A 17,742-nucleotide genomic window follows, 5' to 3' on the forward strand; every position below is an offset into this window, starting at 1 on the left:
TGGACTGGCAGGCCCCCCCGCGCACCCACAAGCTTGGAACAACACCACGCAAAAAGGCTCTGAGAACACGCAAGAGCAGCTCCAGCAGCGAGGGAAGCACCTCGCATACAGAGCCGGGCGAGATAAAGCGAAAACCGGCAAAGAAAGCACAGGGAGAGGAGCTGGAAGATAAGCCAAGCACTAGCGCTGCTCTGCGCAAGAAGCTCGCCAACAACGCCTTCGCTTTACTCTCGACCGAAGAAGACGAGTACGACCAAGAGAGCTCTGATGACGAACCCGGACCTAAAGATGATTCCAAGCCCAAGACCCCCGAGAAACCAAAGCCCACCCCGAAGACCATCAAGCCACCTCCGATTTTTATCCCCGATGTGACCAACATCTCGGCACTCGTCAAGATGATCACGACTCTTGTAGGCCCGAAGAACAATTTTACCTACAAGACCGTGAATGGCAACAACGTACGTGTCATGATGCCGGACAAAGAGTCCTATACAGCTCTGCGTCTCCAACTTGTGGCCCAAAACAAGAGGCATCGGACTTTCCAGCCGAAAGATGAACGTGCATACAAGGTTGTCATCAAAGGACTCCACCACTCCACCGATCGTGAGGAAATCATTGAAGACCTTCGCAGACAAGGGCACGCTGTTAGAGATCTGCACAATCCCATTGGCAGAAGAACTAAAGAACCGCTGGGAATATTCTTCGCCAACCTGGAGCCTTCCAGCAACAACAAAGACGTCTACCAAGTCAAGCGGATCTGCAGGTCGGTAGTAACCATTGAACCGCCGCAGAAGTTCAACGACGTGCCTCAATGCTTCAGGTGCCAAGGATTCGGTCATACACAGCGTTACTGCTTCCTGGAATACCGATGTGTAAAGTGTGGAGGCCCTCACGAATCGAGGGCATGTGAGAAGAGGGAGGACGACAAAGCGTGCTGCTTCCACTGCCAGGCGGACCATCCTGCGTCTTTCAAGGGATGCCCTGCATACAAAAGGGCCAAAGCACTCGCTGCTCCGAAAACAAGGCCCGTCGCTAATGCTAACAAGGCGCCGCCCGTGGCATCACCAAACGTCACCTCTGGCAGGAGCTACCGAGACGCCCTCAACGGAGTGCACGCAGCACCGCAGAATCCCACAACCCCAGTCCAAACCCAAACAGAAACCCCACACTCCGGTCAGATAGAAGCGATGTTCGCTCGCATGGAAGGAATGATGGAAAGGATGATGGAGCGCATGTTCACCCAGATGACACAGCTGGTGGCCACCATTCTCAACAGCAAGTCATGCAACTAAAGCTCCACCTAGTCGTCTGGAATGCGAACGGCCTGCAGAACAGCAAGGCCATAGTCGAGCACCATCTGAAGACCCACCAGATCGATATCCTACTCGTAGCCGAAACCCACTTCTCCCCCAGATCCCACTTTAATATCAGCGGATATGACCTCATCCATGCAGACCATCCTTCTGGCAGAGCACGCGGTGGAGCAGCCATCCTCATCAGGAGCGGTATTCAATACCTAGAGCTGCCCGCGTTTCAGCAAGACTGGGCACAATGTCCTGTCATCAGGATTGTCAGCCCGCAAGGAGATTTAGACATTGGAGCGGTCTACTTTCCCCCCAGATACCGCATAACAGCATCTCACCTCAGTGAGTTCTTCGAGCATTTTGGGCCCCGCTTCATAGCAGCTGGAGATTATAACGCCAAACATTCTTGGTGGGGATCGCGCGCCAACAACCCCAAAGGGAAAACTCTGTTTGGGTACCTGCAACGCCACCGACTGGACTGCCACTCCACTGGCGAGCCCACTCACTGGCCAACGAATCCCCTCAAGACTCCAGACCTGCTGGACTTTGCTGTGTCGAAAGGCATAGGGCATGCGAAGATCAGCTGCACAACAAATGCTGATCTCCTGTCAGACCACTGTGCAATAAACGTGCTAATCAACACGCCAGTCCTCAGGAAAACCCCGCTCAGAAGGCTCACTGGAAAATATACCGACGCCGCCAAGTTCGCGTCCTGGATGCTCTCCACCGTCAATCCGAACCCCATCCTCAACACACCCAGGAACATTGATGAAGCTATCGGGAATCTCACCAGGCAGATGCAAAACGCTGCGGAATTCGCAAGCCCACCGCCACCAAAGACTGCGAGAACACCTAGCAGGGACCTCCACCTCTGGTCCCCGGAAATTGCGGCACTCGTGACTGAGAAGAGGCGTCTCAGGAGAGTTTGGTTCTTGACGCGCAATCCAAGAGACAAAACAGCGCTCAATCACGCCACAAAGGAGTTGAAGGACAAGATCTCCAGCCTACGCCAGGACTCCTTCCTCAGATTCCTCGAGGAACTCTCTCCCGGGGACCCAGACCACAATCTGTGGAACGTCACCCGCCACATTAAACGACCAGCCAAAAAGGTTTCCGCAGTGCGCAAAGCAGATGGATCCTGGTGCCGTTCGGATGCTGAAAGAGCAGAAGCTTTCGCCGAACACCTTTACAACGCCTTCTCTCCGTTCGACTGCTGCACTGCCGAAGAACATGCTGAAACAGCCCGGTTTCTCAATAGCCCAAGCTCTCCCGGTCCCCCGTTGGAACCAGTCGACCCTGAGGAAGTTGCGCAGGAGATTGCTCTACTGAAGAACAACAAATCTCCAGGCCTGGATCGTATAGATGCGGCGGCCCTAAAAATGCTCCCATTCCGCTGCACACAAATGCTGGCCAGCATTTACAACAGCTGCTTCCGGCTAGGGTACTTCCCGGAAGAGTGGAAAAGAGCAGAGGTTATTGTCCTCCTCAAGCCTGGTAAGCCTGAAGCCAATCTCGCCTCCTATCGTCCGATTAGTTTGCTGGCAATCCTCTCCAAAATACTCGAAAGAGTATTTTTGCGCAGAGTATTGCCAGTACTGGATGAGGCTGGTTTGATCCCCGATCACCAGTTTGGCTTCAGGCGCTCCCACGGAACACCAGAGCAATGCCACCGGCTAGTCGAACGGATCCTCGAGGCATTCGAGCAAAAGAAATACTGCTGCGCTGTAATGCTCGACGTGAAGCAGGCATTCGACAGAGTTTGGCATCCTGGACTCCTCCATAAACTCAAATCCTACCTCCCAAGCCCCCATTTTACCCTCCTCAAATCCTACACTGAGGGAAGAGCATTCCAAGTCAGATGCGGAAGTGCAATAAGCCTACCCAGACTGATCAGAGCTGGAGTTCCGCAAGGCAGTGTGCTCGGACCAATACTGTACACCCTTTACACCGCAGACCTTCCCATAATCCCCTCCAGGAACCTAACTATAGCGACTTATGCAGATGACACGGCTTTCCTCGCCTCCTCATCCGACCCACGAGAAGCCTCCGAAACAATCCAAAGGCAAATGGACGCGCTACATCCCTGGCTCAGCAGGTGGAACATCGTAGTGAACGCGGAAAAATCTACCCAAACAACATTTGCACTAAGGAGAGGAGACTGCCCACCGGTCACGCTAAACGGAGTCATCATTCCCAACGCACCCGCACCCAAGTACTTAGGACTTACCCTGGACCGCAGGCTCACTTGGCGTCCCCACATCGTCAGCAAACGCATACAGGCCGATGCGCGTCTGAGGCAGATGCATTGGCTTATTGGGAGAGGGTCCAAGCTAAGGCAGAACCACAAAATCCTGGTGTACAAGGCAATTCTCAAGCCCATCTGGACCTACGGGATACAGCTATGGGGCACGGCAAGCCACACGAATCGCCTGCGTATACAGCGGTTCCAGAATAGGTGCTTGAGAATTGCCTGTAATGCGCATCCCTACCACGAGAATGTCGCCATACATAGGGAACTTGGAATCCCACAAGTCGCTGATGAAATCTCCAGGCTCAGCGAGAGATACCTGAAAAGGCTCGAAAACCACCCTAACCACCTCGCCACCAACCTGTTAGACAATAGCCAAACAAGCAGACGTCTCATGAGGAGACACCCTCTCGATCTTCCACAACAATAGACAACACATATAAAACCCGCCACAAATACATGTACAATAGTATCCCTTAAGCTAATGTTCCCCCGCAAAACCATTTAATTATTGTCCACTAGGACAGATTTAAATAAATAAACGCACGCTAAAAAAAAAAAAAAAAAAAAAAAAAAAAACTAATTAGATGACGAGGCATTTGGCTACCTTAAGAGAGTCATAGTTACTCCCGCCGTTGACCCGCGCTTACTTGAATTTCTTCACTTTGACATTCAGAGCACTGGGCAGAAATCACATTGTGTCAACACCCGCTAGGGCCATCACAATGCTTTGTTTTAATTAGACAGTCGGATTCCCCAAGTCCGTGCCAGTTCTGAATTGATTGTTAATTGATAATCGTTATAATTGATAAGAACTAATTGGTTTAACCCAAATAGTATTCTTAAAAATTTTAGCAAGAAAGTTCCACAATTGGCTACGTAACTAAACTATCCGGGGAACAAGTAACTAACATAAATGCTAGAAACTCTATTTACCCAGAACGAGAACATAAACCATGTTATTGTTTCCCAATCAAGCCCGACTATCTCAATCTTCAGAGCCAATCCTTATCCCGAAGTTACGGATCTAATTTGCCGACTTCCCTTACCTACATTATTCTATCGACTAGAGACTCTTCACCTTGGAGACCAGCTGCGGATATTGGTACGGCCTGTTGAGAAGTTTGCGTGTCCCCACCATAAATTTTCAAGGTCCGAGGAGAAAATATCGACACAACAGTATATGTCATGCTCTTCTAGCCCATCTACCATATCTCTCTGCGAAAGACTTCCATGGTAGTACGGCTATAAAACAGAAAAGAAAACTCTTCCGATATCTCTCGACGGCTTCTTTATGGTCGTTCCTGTTGCCAGGATGAGCACGAGGCCCATATTTAATAACAAACGGATACTCAACAGGTTACGGAATTGGAACCGTATTCCCTTTCGTTCAAAATTATTCAAGTGTATTATATTCGCTTTGTTTATATAGTTAGGCATTTTTGTTTTACTTGAAAATTTTCGGCTTTCGCCTTGAACTTAGGACCGACTAACTCGTGATCAACCACTGTTCACACGAAACCCTTCTCCACTTCAGTCCTCCAAGGTCTCATTCGATTATTTGCTACTACCACCAAGATCTGTACCAATGGCAGCTCCATGCAGGCTTACGCCAAACACTTCTACGCATACCATTGTACCTTCCTACTCACTAAAGTTTCAAAATTTATATCACAAGTAATATAAATCATCTACTTTAGCGGTAATGTATAGGTATACAACTTAAGCGCCATCCATTTTAAGGGCTAGTTGCTTCGGCAGGTGAGTTGTTACACACTCCTTAGCGGATTTCGACTTCCATGATCACCGTCCTGCTGTTTTAAGCAACCAACGCCTTTCATGGTATCTGCATGAGTTGTTAATTTGGGCACCGTAACATTACGTTTGGTTCATCCCACAGCGCCAGTTCTGCTTACCAAAAGTGGCCCACTGGGCACATTATATCATAACCTTGAACTTCATATCAAGAAAGTTAAGGTTCTTACCCATTTAAAGTTTGAGAATAGGTTAAGATCGTTTCGACCCTAAGGCCTCTAATCATTCGCTTTACCAGATAAGATTATTTTATATAATATTAAAATGCACCAGCTATCCTGAGGGAAACTTCGGAAGGAACCAGCTACTAGATGGTTCGATTGGTCTTTCGCCCCTATACTCAATTCTGACAATCGATTTGCACGTCAGAACTGTTTCGGTCTTCCATCAGGGTTTCCCCTGACTTCAACCTGATCAAGTATAGTTCACCATCTTTCGGGTCACAGCATATATGCTCAAGGTACGTTCCAGTTAGAGGCATAAATAATATAAATATACATTATACATAACTATATAGAACGCCCCGGGATTGTGTTAATTAGCTATAAATAGCTAAAAAACTAATCCCATTATTAGTCAAGTTAATTACGCTATTAGGTTTACATCCCAATAACTTGCACATATGTTAGACTCCTTGGTCCGTGTTTCAAGACGGGTCCCGAAGGTATCCTGAATCTTTCGCATTGTTAATCATACAAGAGCATATAATAAACACAAAAATCAATGATAATTATGCCATTATATAATTCCGAAAAATTAACGCTCTGTAATAATATAAATCTATCAGCACTTTATCAAATTAATAACATTTATTCTGTGTTAAAATGCAAGCAATTTAATTGGAATAAACTATAGGTTATATTTTATGATAAATTTGGGATATGCTAATAGATTACAATGTCCTTATATGGAAAAAATGCACATTATTCTTAATAATATTATTTAAATATTACAATTTTAATGATGAATTTTCCATAACGGATATTCAGGTTCATCGGGCTTAACCTCTAAGCAGTTTCACGTACTGTTTAACTCTCTATTCAGAGTTCTTTTCAACTTTCCCTCACGGTACTTGTTTACTATCGGTCTCATGGTTATATTTAGTTTTAGATGGAGTTTACCACCCACTTAGTGCTGCACTATCAAGCAACACGACTCTTTGGAAACATCATCTAGTAATCATTAACGTTATACGGGCCTGGCACCCTCTATGGGTAAATGGCCTCATTTAAGAAGGACTTAAATCATTAATTTCTCATACTAGAATATTGACGCTCCATACACTGCATCTCACATTTGCCATATAGACAAAGTGACTTAGTGCTGAACTGTTTTCTTTTCGCTCGCCGCTACTAAGAAAATCCTTGTTAGTTTCTTTTCCTCCCCTAATTAATATGCTTAAATTCAGGGGGTAGTCCCATATGAGTTGAGGTTGTATATATAACTATATTTTGCCATAAATTCTTTATATATAAATGATAAAACAATCAATTAAATTCGTTATAAATAGTTCCAATAGTTCTTGTAAGCAAAGTTATTTTTTATCCATTTAACGAACCAACGAAGAATAATAACATAACCAAGTTTTTTTTTTTTCGAATCATTAATAAGAGACAATTCTAGATGAAAAATATTTCAATTTTTTATGCTAGACATTTCTCAGTATTATTTGATTGAAAAAGAAAATATTTCTCTTCGTTTTTCACATTCAAATGTGAGATAATGTTTTTCATTTCTTTTTTAATATTATGAATAAAATCATTATTTAATCCAATAATATACCATATGCTTATAAAAAATTTATAAACAACTTAATTAGCATAGTCTTACAACCCTCAACCATATGTAGTCCAAGCAGCACTATAAAATTAATTAAAGTACATAACAGCATGGACTGCGATATGCGTTCAAAATGTCGATGTTCATGTGTCCTGCAGTTCACACGATGACGCACAGTTTGCTGCGTTCTTCATCGACCCATGAGCCGAGTGATCCACCGCTTAGAGTTTTATAATTCATTTTTATATAATGTCAATATTGTTTTTATTGAAAGAAATTAAAAATACACCATTTTACTGGCATATATCAATTCCTTCAATAAATTTATTTTTATACCTAAAATAAATGTTGCGAAATGTCTTAGTTTCATATAAGCATTATGTATCATAATAATCTGGTTATGGTTTGCTATTTTGGGTGACACATACTGCAAAATTTATATAAAACATTAACCTGATGGATGACAGGTACAAACATTGTATATTTTAGGTTGTTGCATTAGCCAACGTATGCTCATAACATAGATGAACAATACATATTCGCAACGCGTGTATATTATGGTCCATATACACACAAACTTATTTCGATTACCACATTCAAAATTATTTTAATTTTAATTCGACTTCCACTTTCGAATTTAGTTTAGTTTCTTCGATTTCCATTTTCGAGAATTTGTTTTTATAGGAAACGCCGTTGTTGTAGTAAGTACTGCCACAAATACGCACAACAACATTAATAATGTTAAAGTCTTTTTATGAGGTTGCCAAGCCCCACATATAAATAAAATAAAAGCCATCTACATTTTATTTTCACTTTAACTTTTGATTCCGTAGAATCATTTTGTAATATTTTTATTTTGGTAAATTGTATTTATTTGTATTATAACAAATGTTTATTAACGGTAAGGATATTATACAATAATGATCCTTCCGCAGGTTCACCTACGGAAACCTTGTTACGACTTTTACTTCCTCTAAATAATCAAGTTCGGTCAACTTTTGCGAAACAACCGTAACACGCAAGGCGTCACAGTGATCACGTCCGGAGACCTCACTAAATAATTCAATCGGTAGTAGCGACGGGCGGTGTGTACAAAGGGCAGGGACGTAATCAATGCGAGTTAATGACTCACACTTACTGGGAATTCCAAGTTCATGTGAACAGTTTCAGTTCACAATCCCAAGCATGAAAGTGGTTCAGCGGTTTACCCGGACCTCTCGGTCTAGGAAATACACGTTGATACTTTCATTGTAGCGCGCGTGCAGCCCAGGACATCTAAGGGCATCACAGACCTGTTATTGCTCAATCTCATTATTGCTAGACGCAATTTGTCCATTTAAGAAGCTAGTGTCCTTATAATGGGACAAACCAACAGGTACGGCTCCACTTACATAAACACATTCAAACACAATAAACATTTTACTGCCACCATGAATGAAGGCTACATAAGCTTCAGCACCATAATCCTGAAGATATCTATTTAATATATTTGAGTCTCGTTCGTTATCGGAATTAACCAGACAAATCACTCCACGAACTAAGAACGGCCATGCACCACCACCCATAGATTCGAGAAAGAGCTATCAATCTGTCTTACACACTTATGTTCGGACCTGGTAAGTTTTCCCGTGTTGAGTCAAATTAAGCCGCAGGCTCCACTCCTGGTGGTGCCCTTCCGTCAATTCCTTTAAGTTTCAGCTTTGCAACCATACTTCCCCCGGAGCCCAAAAGCTTTGGTTTCCCGGGAAGCGACTGAGAGAGCCATAAAAGTAGCTACACCCAATTGCTAGCTGGCATCGTTTATGGTTAGAACTAGGGCGGTATCTGATCGCCTTCGAACCTCTAACTTTCGTTCTTGATTAATGAAAACATCTTTGGCAAATGCTTTCGCTTAAGTTAGTCTTACGACGGTCCAAGAATTTCACCTCTCGCGTCGTAATACTAATGCCCCCAAACTGCTTCTATTAATCATTACCTCTTGATCTGAAAACCAATGAAAGCAGAACAGAGGTCTTATTTCATTATCCCATGCACAGAATATTCAGGCATTTGAAGCCTGCTTTAAGCACTCTAATTTGTTCAAAGTAATAGTACCGGCCCACAATAACACTCGTTTAAGAGCACTAGTGCAGGTTTTTAAATAGGAGGAACATATGAAAAAATACAAGTATTTAATCACATATAAGAACTCCACCGGTAATACGCTTACATACATAAAGGTATAGTACTAACCACAATTGTAAGTTGTACTACCCGTATGAAGCACAAGTTCAACTACGAACGTTTTAACCGCAACAACTTTAATATACGCTATTGGAGCTGGAATTACCGCGGCTGCTGGCACCAGACTTGCCCTCCAATTGGTCCTTGTTAAAGGATTTAAAGTGTACTCATTCCAATTACAGGGCCTCGGATATGAGTCCTGTATTGTTATTTTTCGTCACTACCTCCCCGAGCTGGGAGTGGGTAATTTACGCGCCTGCTGCCTTCCTTAGATGTGGTAGCCGTTTCTCAGGCTCCCTCTCCGGAATCGAACCCTGATTCCCCGTTACCCGTTGCAACCATGGTAGTCCTAGATACTACCATCAAAAGTTGATAGGGCAGACATTTGAAAGATCTGTCGTCGGTACAAGACCATACGATCTGCATGTTATCTAGAGTTCAACCAATATAACGATCTTGCGATCGCTTGGTTTTAGCCTAATAAAAGCACATGTCCCATAAGGTTCATGTTTTAATTGCATGTATTAGCTCTAGAATTACCACAGTTATCCAAGTAACTGTTAACGATCTAAGGAACCATAACTGATATAATGAGCCTTTTGCGGTTTCACTTTTAATTCGTGTGTACTTAGACATGCATGGCTTAATCTTTGAGACAAGCATATAACTACTGGCAGGATCAACCAGAATAATGTTTTTCCTTCATATTCCATTCATATTTTTTGAATCGAAATAAGCAATATAATAGATATATGGATTTTTCACTTTATATAATTCCATGATTTTTATTATATTGAATAAAATTCAATATTTCGCCTTTGGGTAAAATTTTAAATATATATTTATAAGTAAAATATCCATTCGATTACGGCCATTTTTATATAGCATTCGTAATCCATAATTTCATTTTTAATTTATACTTGTTTTACCAATATAACAAGAATTTCATATAATTATTGTAATATATATGTTTCTATAATTATATCTTTTTATATATACATATTTCATTATAAAATATCATTTTATTTCCAACATACATAATTATTGTATCCACACATGTACAATTTTTGTTTAACCAATATAAATATTAAGTTAAATCATTTGCATTTTGAAGATAAATTTAAAATTTATCTCTTTTCATATATCTCTCTGGTAATATATAACATAAAACCAAGCGCATATGATAATATTTCCACATTTAATATATAATTTTATATTTCTTTCATAAGAATCCATATTTGTATTATACCGTAACGATATAATAATCCAACTATACGGCAGGTAATAAATAAATATTTGCCTGCCTCCAAAAATTAACGATAATATATGGAAACGATTTGTTATTCTATATATAATAGAAACTTGACTTTTGTTTCAACGATATTATCTAAAAAGCGTATATTCCTATTATCCGCGGAGCCAAGTCCCGTGTTCTATAGAACTGAGAAACAAATTTGTACGGATAATAATATACTTTATTGTATGTAACCAATATAAACATAATCCGAAATAAATATTTCGAATAATGCGGGAGGTCGGCAACCACTGCCTACCTATAGTAGTTTTTGAACCCGCTGTCGTCAAAGCGGGTATTTTCAATTCCGTTTGCCACCCAACATACGGGCTATTCTCTTATATATTAAGAGATTATATGAACATTTCATTTTTTTTTCCATTATTCATATATAATATGATTATTTTTTTCTTTATACATATAATACATATTAATTTTCATATGTTTATTATTTAATTTACTCATATTATTGCCAAAATCATATGAATACATAAGTTTTGAACAATATGAGAGGTCGGCAACCACTGCCTACCTATAGTAGTTTTTGAACCCTCTGTCGTAATTCCGGTCGTTTACACTACTATACCCTCTCCCTATAATGGCTTTTCTCTATAATACTAAGAGAATGTGGGAATATTTCAGCATTTTTTTCCTTATACATATAATAATTAATCATTTTCATATGTATATTATTTAATTTACTCATATAATTCCCAAAATCATATGAATTCATAAGTTTTGAACAATATGAGAGGTCGGCAACCACTGCCTACCTATAGTAGTTTTTGAACCCTCTGTCGTAATTCCGGTCGTTTACACTACTATACCCTCTCACTATAATGGCTTTTCTCTATAATACTGAGAGAATGTGGGAATATTTCAGCATTTTTTCCCTTATACATATAATAATTAATCATTTTCATATGTATATTATTTAATTTACTCATATAATTCCCAAAATCATATGAATACATAAGTTTTGAACAATATGAGAGGTCGGCAACCACTGCCTACCTATAGTAGTTTTTGAACCCTCTGTCGTAATTCCGGTCGTTTACACTACTATACCCTCTCACTATAATGGCTTTTCTCTATAATACTGAGAGAATGTGGGAATATTTCAGCATTTTTTCCCTTATACATATAATAATTAATCATTTTCATATGTATATTATTTAATTTACTCATATAATTGCCAAAATCATATGAATACATAAGTTTTGAACAATATAAGAGGTCGGCAACCACTGCCTACCTATAGTAGTTTTTGAACCCTCTGTCGTAATTCCGGTCGTTTACACTACTATACCCTCTCACTATAATGGCTTTTCTCTATAATACTGAGAGAATGTGGGAATATTTCAGCATTTTTTCCCTTATACATATAATAATTAATCATTTTCATATGTATATTATTTAATTTACTCATTTAATTGCCAAAATCATATGAATACATAAGTTTTGAACAATATGAGAGGTCGGCAACGGTCTTTCCTCTATAATACTAAGATAATATGGGAATATTTCAGCATTTTTTCCCTTATACATATAATAATTAATCATTTTCATAAGTATATTATTTAATTTACTCGTATATAATTGCCAAAATCCTATGAACACATAAGAGAATACAATATGAGAGGTCGGCGCAACCATAATATAGTAGTTGATGACGAGGTGTTTGGCAACTTGATACAATTCTTTAAAGTCTTTATATCAAAAAATATATGATAGGGACAATATCATATGCGTCACTAAATTGATGACGAGGTGTTTGGCAACTTGACACAATTCATTAAAAGTTTTTATATTAATTATATGATAGGGACAATATCATATGCGTCACTAAATTGATGACGAGGTGTTTGGCAACTTGACACAATTCATTAAAATTCTTTATATTAATTATATGATAGGGACAATATCATATGCGTCACTAAATTGATGACGAGGTGTTTGGCAACTTGACACAATTCATTAAAGTCTTTATATTAATTATATGATATGGACAATATCATATGCGTCACTAAATTGATGACGAGGTGTTTGGCAACTTGATACAATTCTTTAAAGTCTTTATATCAAAAATTATATGATAGGGACAATATCATATGCGTCACTAAATTGATGACGAGGTGTTTGGCAACTTGACACAATTCATTAAAGTCTTTATATTAATTATATGATATGGACAATATCATATGCGTCACTAAATTGATGACGAGGTGTTTGGCAACTTGACACAATTCATTAAAGTCTTTATATTAATTATATGATAGGGACAATATCATATGCGTCACTAAATTGATGACGAGGTGTTTGGCAACTTGACACAATTCATTAAAGTCTTTATATTAATTATATGATATGGACAATATCATATGCGTCACTAAATTGATGACGAGGTGTTTGGCAACTTGATACAATTCTTTAAAGTCTTTATATCAAAAATTATATGATAGGGACAATATCATATGCGTCACTAAATTGATGACGAGGTGTTTGGCAACTTGACACAATTCATTAAAGTCTTTATATTAATTATATGATATGGACAATATCATATGCGTCACTAAATTGATGACGAGGTGTTTGGCAACTTGATACAATTCTTTAAAGTCTTTATATCAAAAATTATATGATAGGGACAATATCATATGCGTCACTAAATTGATGACGAGGTGTTTGGCAACTTGACACAATTCATTAAAGTCTTTATATTAATTATATGATATGGACAATATCATATGCGTCACTAAATTGATGACGAGGTGTTTGGCAACTTGATACAATTCTTTAAAGTCTTTATATCAAAAATTATATGATAGGGACAATATCATATGCGTCACTAAATTGATGACGAGGTGTTTGGCAACTTGACACAATTCATTAAAATTCTTTATATTAATTATATGATAGGGACAATATCATATGCGTCACTAAATTGATGACGAGGTGTTTGGCAACTTGACACAATTCATTAAAGTCTTTATATTAATTATATGATAGGGACAATATCATATGCGTCACTAAATTGATGACGAGGTGTTTGGCAACTTGATACAATTCTTTAAAGTCTTTATATCAAAAATTATATGATAGGGACAATATCATATGCGTCACTAAATTGATGACGAGGTGTTTGGCTACAGGAAAAAATCATTTATTTATCGAATCATCAAGCAAAGGATAAGCTTCAGTGGATCGCAGTATGGCAGCTGCTCAACCACTTACAACACCTTGCCTGTTACAAAAGTCGTTTACAATTGATTCTAGGCTTTGTCATTGTATTAAATAATGCTTTTATATGTAACTAGCGCGGCATCAGGTGATCGAAGATCCTCCTAATTTACTATGTTACAAATTACATTGGCATCACATCCATTGTCGTTTATAAAATAAATTATAAACTTTAAATGGTTTAGAAGCCATACAATGCAAATTGCCCCTTATTTATCATTGCAGTCCAGCACGGATACGACCTTAGAGGCGTTCAGGCATAATCCAACGGACGTAGCGTCATACCACTGTTCGCTCGAACAAGTATTGTGCCATTGGTCCGTACCTGCGGTTCCTCTCGTACTACGCAGGAATGCTGTCGCAACAACGTTTTGTCATTAGTAGGGTAAAACTAACCTGTCTCACGACGGTCTAAACCCAGCTCACGTTCCCTTGCATGGGTGAACAATCCAACGCTTGGTGAATTTTGCTTCACAATGATAGGAAGAGCCGACATCGAAGGATCAAAAAGCGACGTCGCTATGAACGCTTGGCCGCCACAAGCCAGTTATCCCTATGGTAACTTTTCTGACACCTCTTGTTAAAAACTCTTTAAACCAAAAGGATCGATAGGCCGAGCTTTTGCTGTCCCTGTGTGTACTGAACACCGAGATCAAGTCAGCATTTGCCCTTTTGCTCTATGTGTGGTTTCTGTCCGCACTGAGCTGGCCTTGGGACACCTCCGTTATTATTTGAGAGATGTACCGCCCCAGTCAAACTCCCTACCTGGCAATGTCCTTGAATTGGATCATACCTGAGTAATTGGAGTTATACCAAATTTTCAAATCAAAAATACATAAATGCATCGTTTTATTAAAGAATTTGTTTGCGATTATATAACAAACTCGTGATACTTTGATCAAGAAGCTTGCATCAAAACCCAATACCATAAGATATAATAAATATATCCGTATAATGGCTAGGAAATGATACACGTTCCATTTAATCAAGTAAGTAAGGAAACAATAAGAGTAGTGGTATTTCATTGACGATACCAAACCGAGGTCTAATATCTCCCACTTATTCTACACCTCTTATGTCTCCTTACACTGCCAGATTAGAGTCAAGCTCAAAAGGGTCTTCTTTCCCCGCTAATTATTCCAAGCCCGTTCCCTTGGCTGTGGTTTCGCTAGATAGTAGATAGGGACAGTAGGAATCTCGTTAATCCATTCATGCGCGTCACTAATTAGATGACGAGGCATTTGGCATTCCCCAAGTCCGTGCCAGTTCTGAATTGATTGTTAATTGATAATCGTTATAATTGATAAGAACTAATTGGTTTAACCCAAATAGTATTCTTAAAAATTTTAGCAAGAAAGTTCCACAATTGGCTACGTAACTAAACTATCCGGGGAACAAGTAACTAACATAAATGCTAGAAACTCTATTTACCCAGAACGAGCACATAAACCATGTTATTGTTTCCCAATCAAGCCCGACTATCTCAATCTTCAGAGCCAATCCTTATCCCGAAGTTACGGATCTAATTTGCCGACTTCCCTTACCTACATTATTCTATCGACTAGAGACTCTTCACCTTGGAGACCAGCTGCGGATATTGGTACGGCCTGTTGAGAAGTTTGCGTGTCCCCACCATAAATTTTCAAGGTCCGAGGAGAAAATATCGACACAACAGTATATGTCATGCTCTTCTAGCCCATCTACCATATCTCTCTGCGAAAGACTTCCATGGTAGTACGGCTATAAAACAGAAAAGAAAACTCTTCCGATATCTCTCGACGGCTTCTTTATGGTCGTTCCTGTTGCCAGGATGAGCACGAGGCCCATATTTAATAACAAACGGATACTCAACAGGTTACGGAATTGGAACCGTATTCCCTTTCGTTCAAAATTATTCAAGTGTATTATATTCGCTTTGTTTATATAGTTAGGCATTTTTGTTTTACTTGAAAATTTTCGGCTTTCGCCTTGAACTTAGGACCGACTAACTCGTGATCAACCACTGTTCACACGAAACCCTTCTCCACTTCAGTCCTCCAAGGTCTCATTCGATTATTTGCTACTACCACCAAGATCTGTACCAATGGCAGCTCCATGCAGGCTTACGCCAAACACTTCTACGCATACCATTGTACCTTCCTACTCACTAAAGTTTCAAAATTTATATCACAAGTAATATAAATCATCTACTTTAGCGGTAATGTATAGGTATACAACTTAAGCGCCATCCATTTTAAGGGCTAGTTGCTTCGGCAGGTGAGTTGTTACACACTCCTTAGCGGATTTCGACTTCCATGATCACCGTCCTGCTGTTTTAAGCAACCAACGCCTTTCATGGTATCTGCATGAGTTGTTAATTTGGGCACCGTAACATTACGTTTGGTTCATCCCACAGCGCCAGTTCTGCTTACCAAAAGTGGCCCACTGGGCACATTATATCATAACCTTGAACTTCATATCAAGAAAGTTAAGGTTCTTACCCATTTAAAGTTTGAGAATAGGTTAAGATCGTTTCGACCCTAAGGCCTCTAATCATTCGCTTTACCAGATAAGATTATTTTATATAATATTAAAATGCACCAGCTATCCTGAGGGAAACTTCGGAAGGAACCAGCTACTAGATGGTTCGATTGGTCTTTCGCCCCTATACTCAATTCTGACAATCGATTTGCACGTCAGAACTGTTTCGGTCTTCCATCAGGGTTTCCCCTGACTTCAACCTGATCAAGTATAGTTCACCATCTTTCGGGTCACAGCATATATGCTCAAGGTACGTTCCAGTTAGAGGCATAAATAATATAAATATACATTATACATAACTATATAGAACGCCCCGGGATTGTGTTAATTAGCTATAAATAGCTAAAAAACTAATCCCATTATTAGTCAAGTTAATTACGCTATTAGGTTTACATCCCAATAACTTGCACATATGTTAGACTCCTTGGTCCGTGTTTCAAGACGGGTCCCGAAGGTATCCTGAATCTTTCGCATTGTTAATCATACAAGAGCATATAATAAACACAAAAATCAATGATAATTATGCCATTATATAATTCCGAAAAATTAACGCTCTGTAATAATATAAATCTATCAGCACTTTATCAAATTAATAACATTTATTCTGTGTTAAAATGCAAGCAATTTAATTGGAATAAACTATAAGTTATATTTTATGATAAATTTGGGATATGCTAATAGATTACAATGTCCTTATATGGAAAAAATGCACATTATTCTTAATAATATTATTTAAATATTACAATTTTAATGATGAATTTTCCATAACGGATATTCAGGTTCATCGGGCTTAACCTCTAAGCAGTTTCACGTACTGTTTAACTCTCTATTCAGAGTTCTTTTCAACTTTCCCTCACGGTACTTGTTTACTATCGGTCTCATGGTTATATTTAGTTTTAGATGGAGTTTACCACCCACTTAGTGCTGCACTATCAAGCAACACGACTCTTTGGAAACATCATCTAGTAATCATTAACGTTATACGGGCCTGGCACCCTCTATGGGTAAATGGCCTCATTTAAGAAGGACTTAAATCATTAATTTCTCATACTAGAATATTGACGCTCCATACACTGCATCTCACATTTGCCATATAGACAAAGTGACTTAGTGCTGAACTGTTTTCTTTTCGCTCGCCGCTACTAAGAAAATCCTTGTTAGTTTCTTTTCCTCCCCTAATTAATATGCTTAAATTCAGGGGGTAGTCCCATATGAGTTGAGGTTGTATATATAACTATATTTTGCCATAAATTCTTTATATATAAATGATAAAACAATCAATTAAATTCGTTATAAATAGTTCCAATAGTTCTTGTAAG

The 17,742-nt window shown here is 39.3% G+C and overlaps 3 non-coding genes across 3 annotated transcripts; all 3 read right to left on the reverse strand.

Annotated features, from left to right (window-relative positions):
- Nucleotides 1–7,196: 7,196 nt before the first annotated feature.
- Nucleotides 7,197–7,375, reverse strand: LOC120285469. The gene has a single exon (XR_005544732.1). It is a non-coding gene; the product is annotated as a 5.8S ribosomal RNA (ribosomal RNA).
- A 689-nt stretch (nt 7,376–8,064) lies between these two features.
- On the reverse strand, nt 8,065–10,059 carry LOC120285472. The gene has a single exon (XR_005544735.1). It is a non-coding gene; the product is annotated as a small subunit ribosomal RNA (ribosomal RNA).
- A 3,774-nt stretch (nt 10,060–13,833) lies between these two features.
- Nucleotides 13,834–17,648, reverse strand: LOC120285484. Its single transcript, XR_005544746.1, has one exon. It is a non-coding gene; the product is annotated as a large subunit ribosomal RNA (ribosomal RNA).
- Between the last annotated feature and the right edge of the window lie 94 nt (nt 17,649–17,742).

Source organism: Drosophila simulans, unplaced genomic scaffold, assembly GCF_016746395.2.
Source record: "Drosophila simulans strain w501 unplaced genomic scaffold, Prin_Dsim_3.1 Segkk25_quiver_pilon, whole genome shotgun sequence".
NCBI classification, from domain to species: domain Eukaryota; kingdom Metazoa; phylum Arthropoda; class Insecta; order Diptera; family Drosophilidae; genus Drosophila; species Drosophila simulans.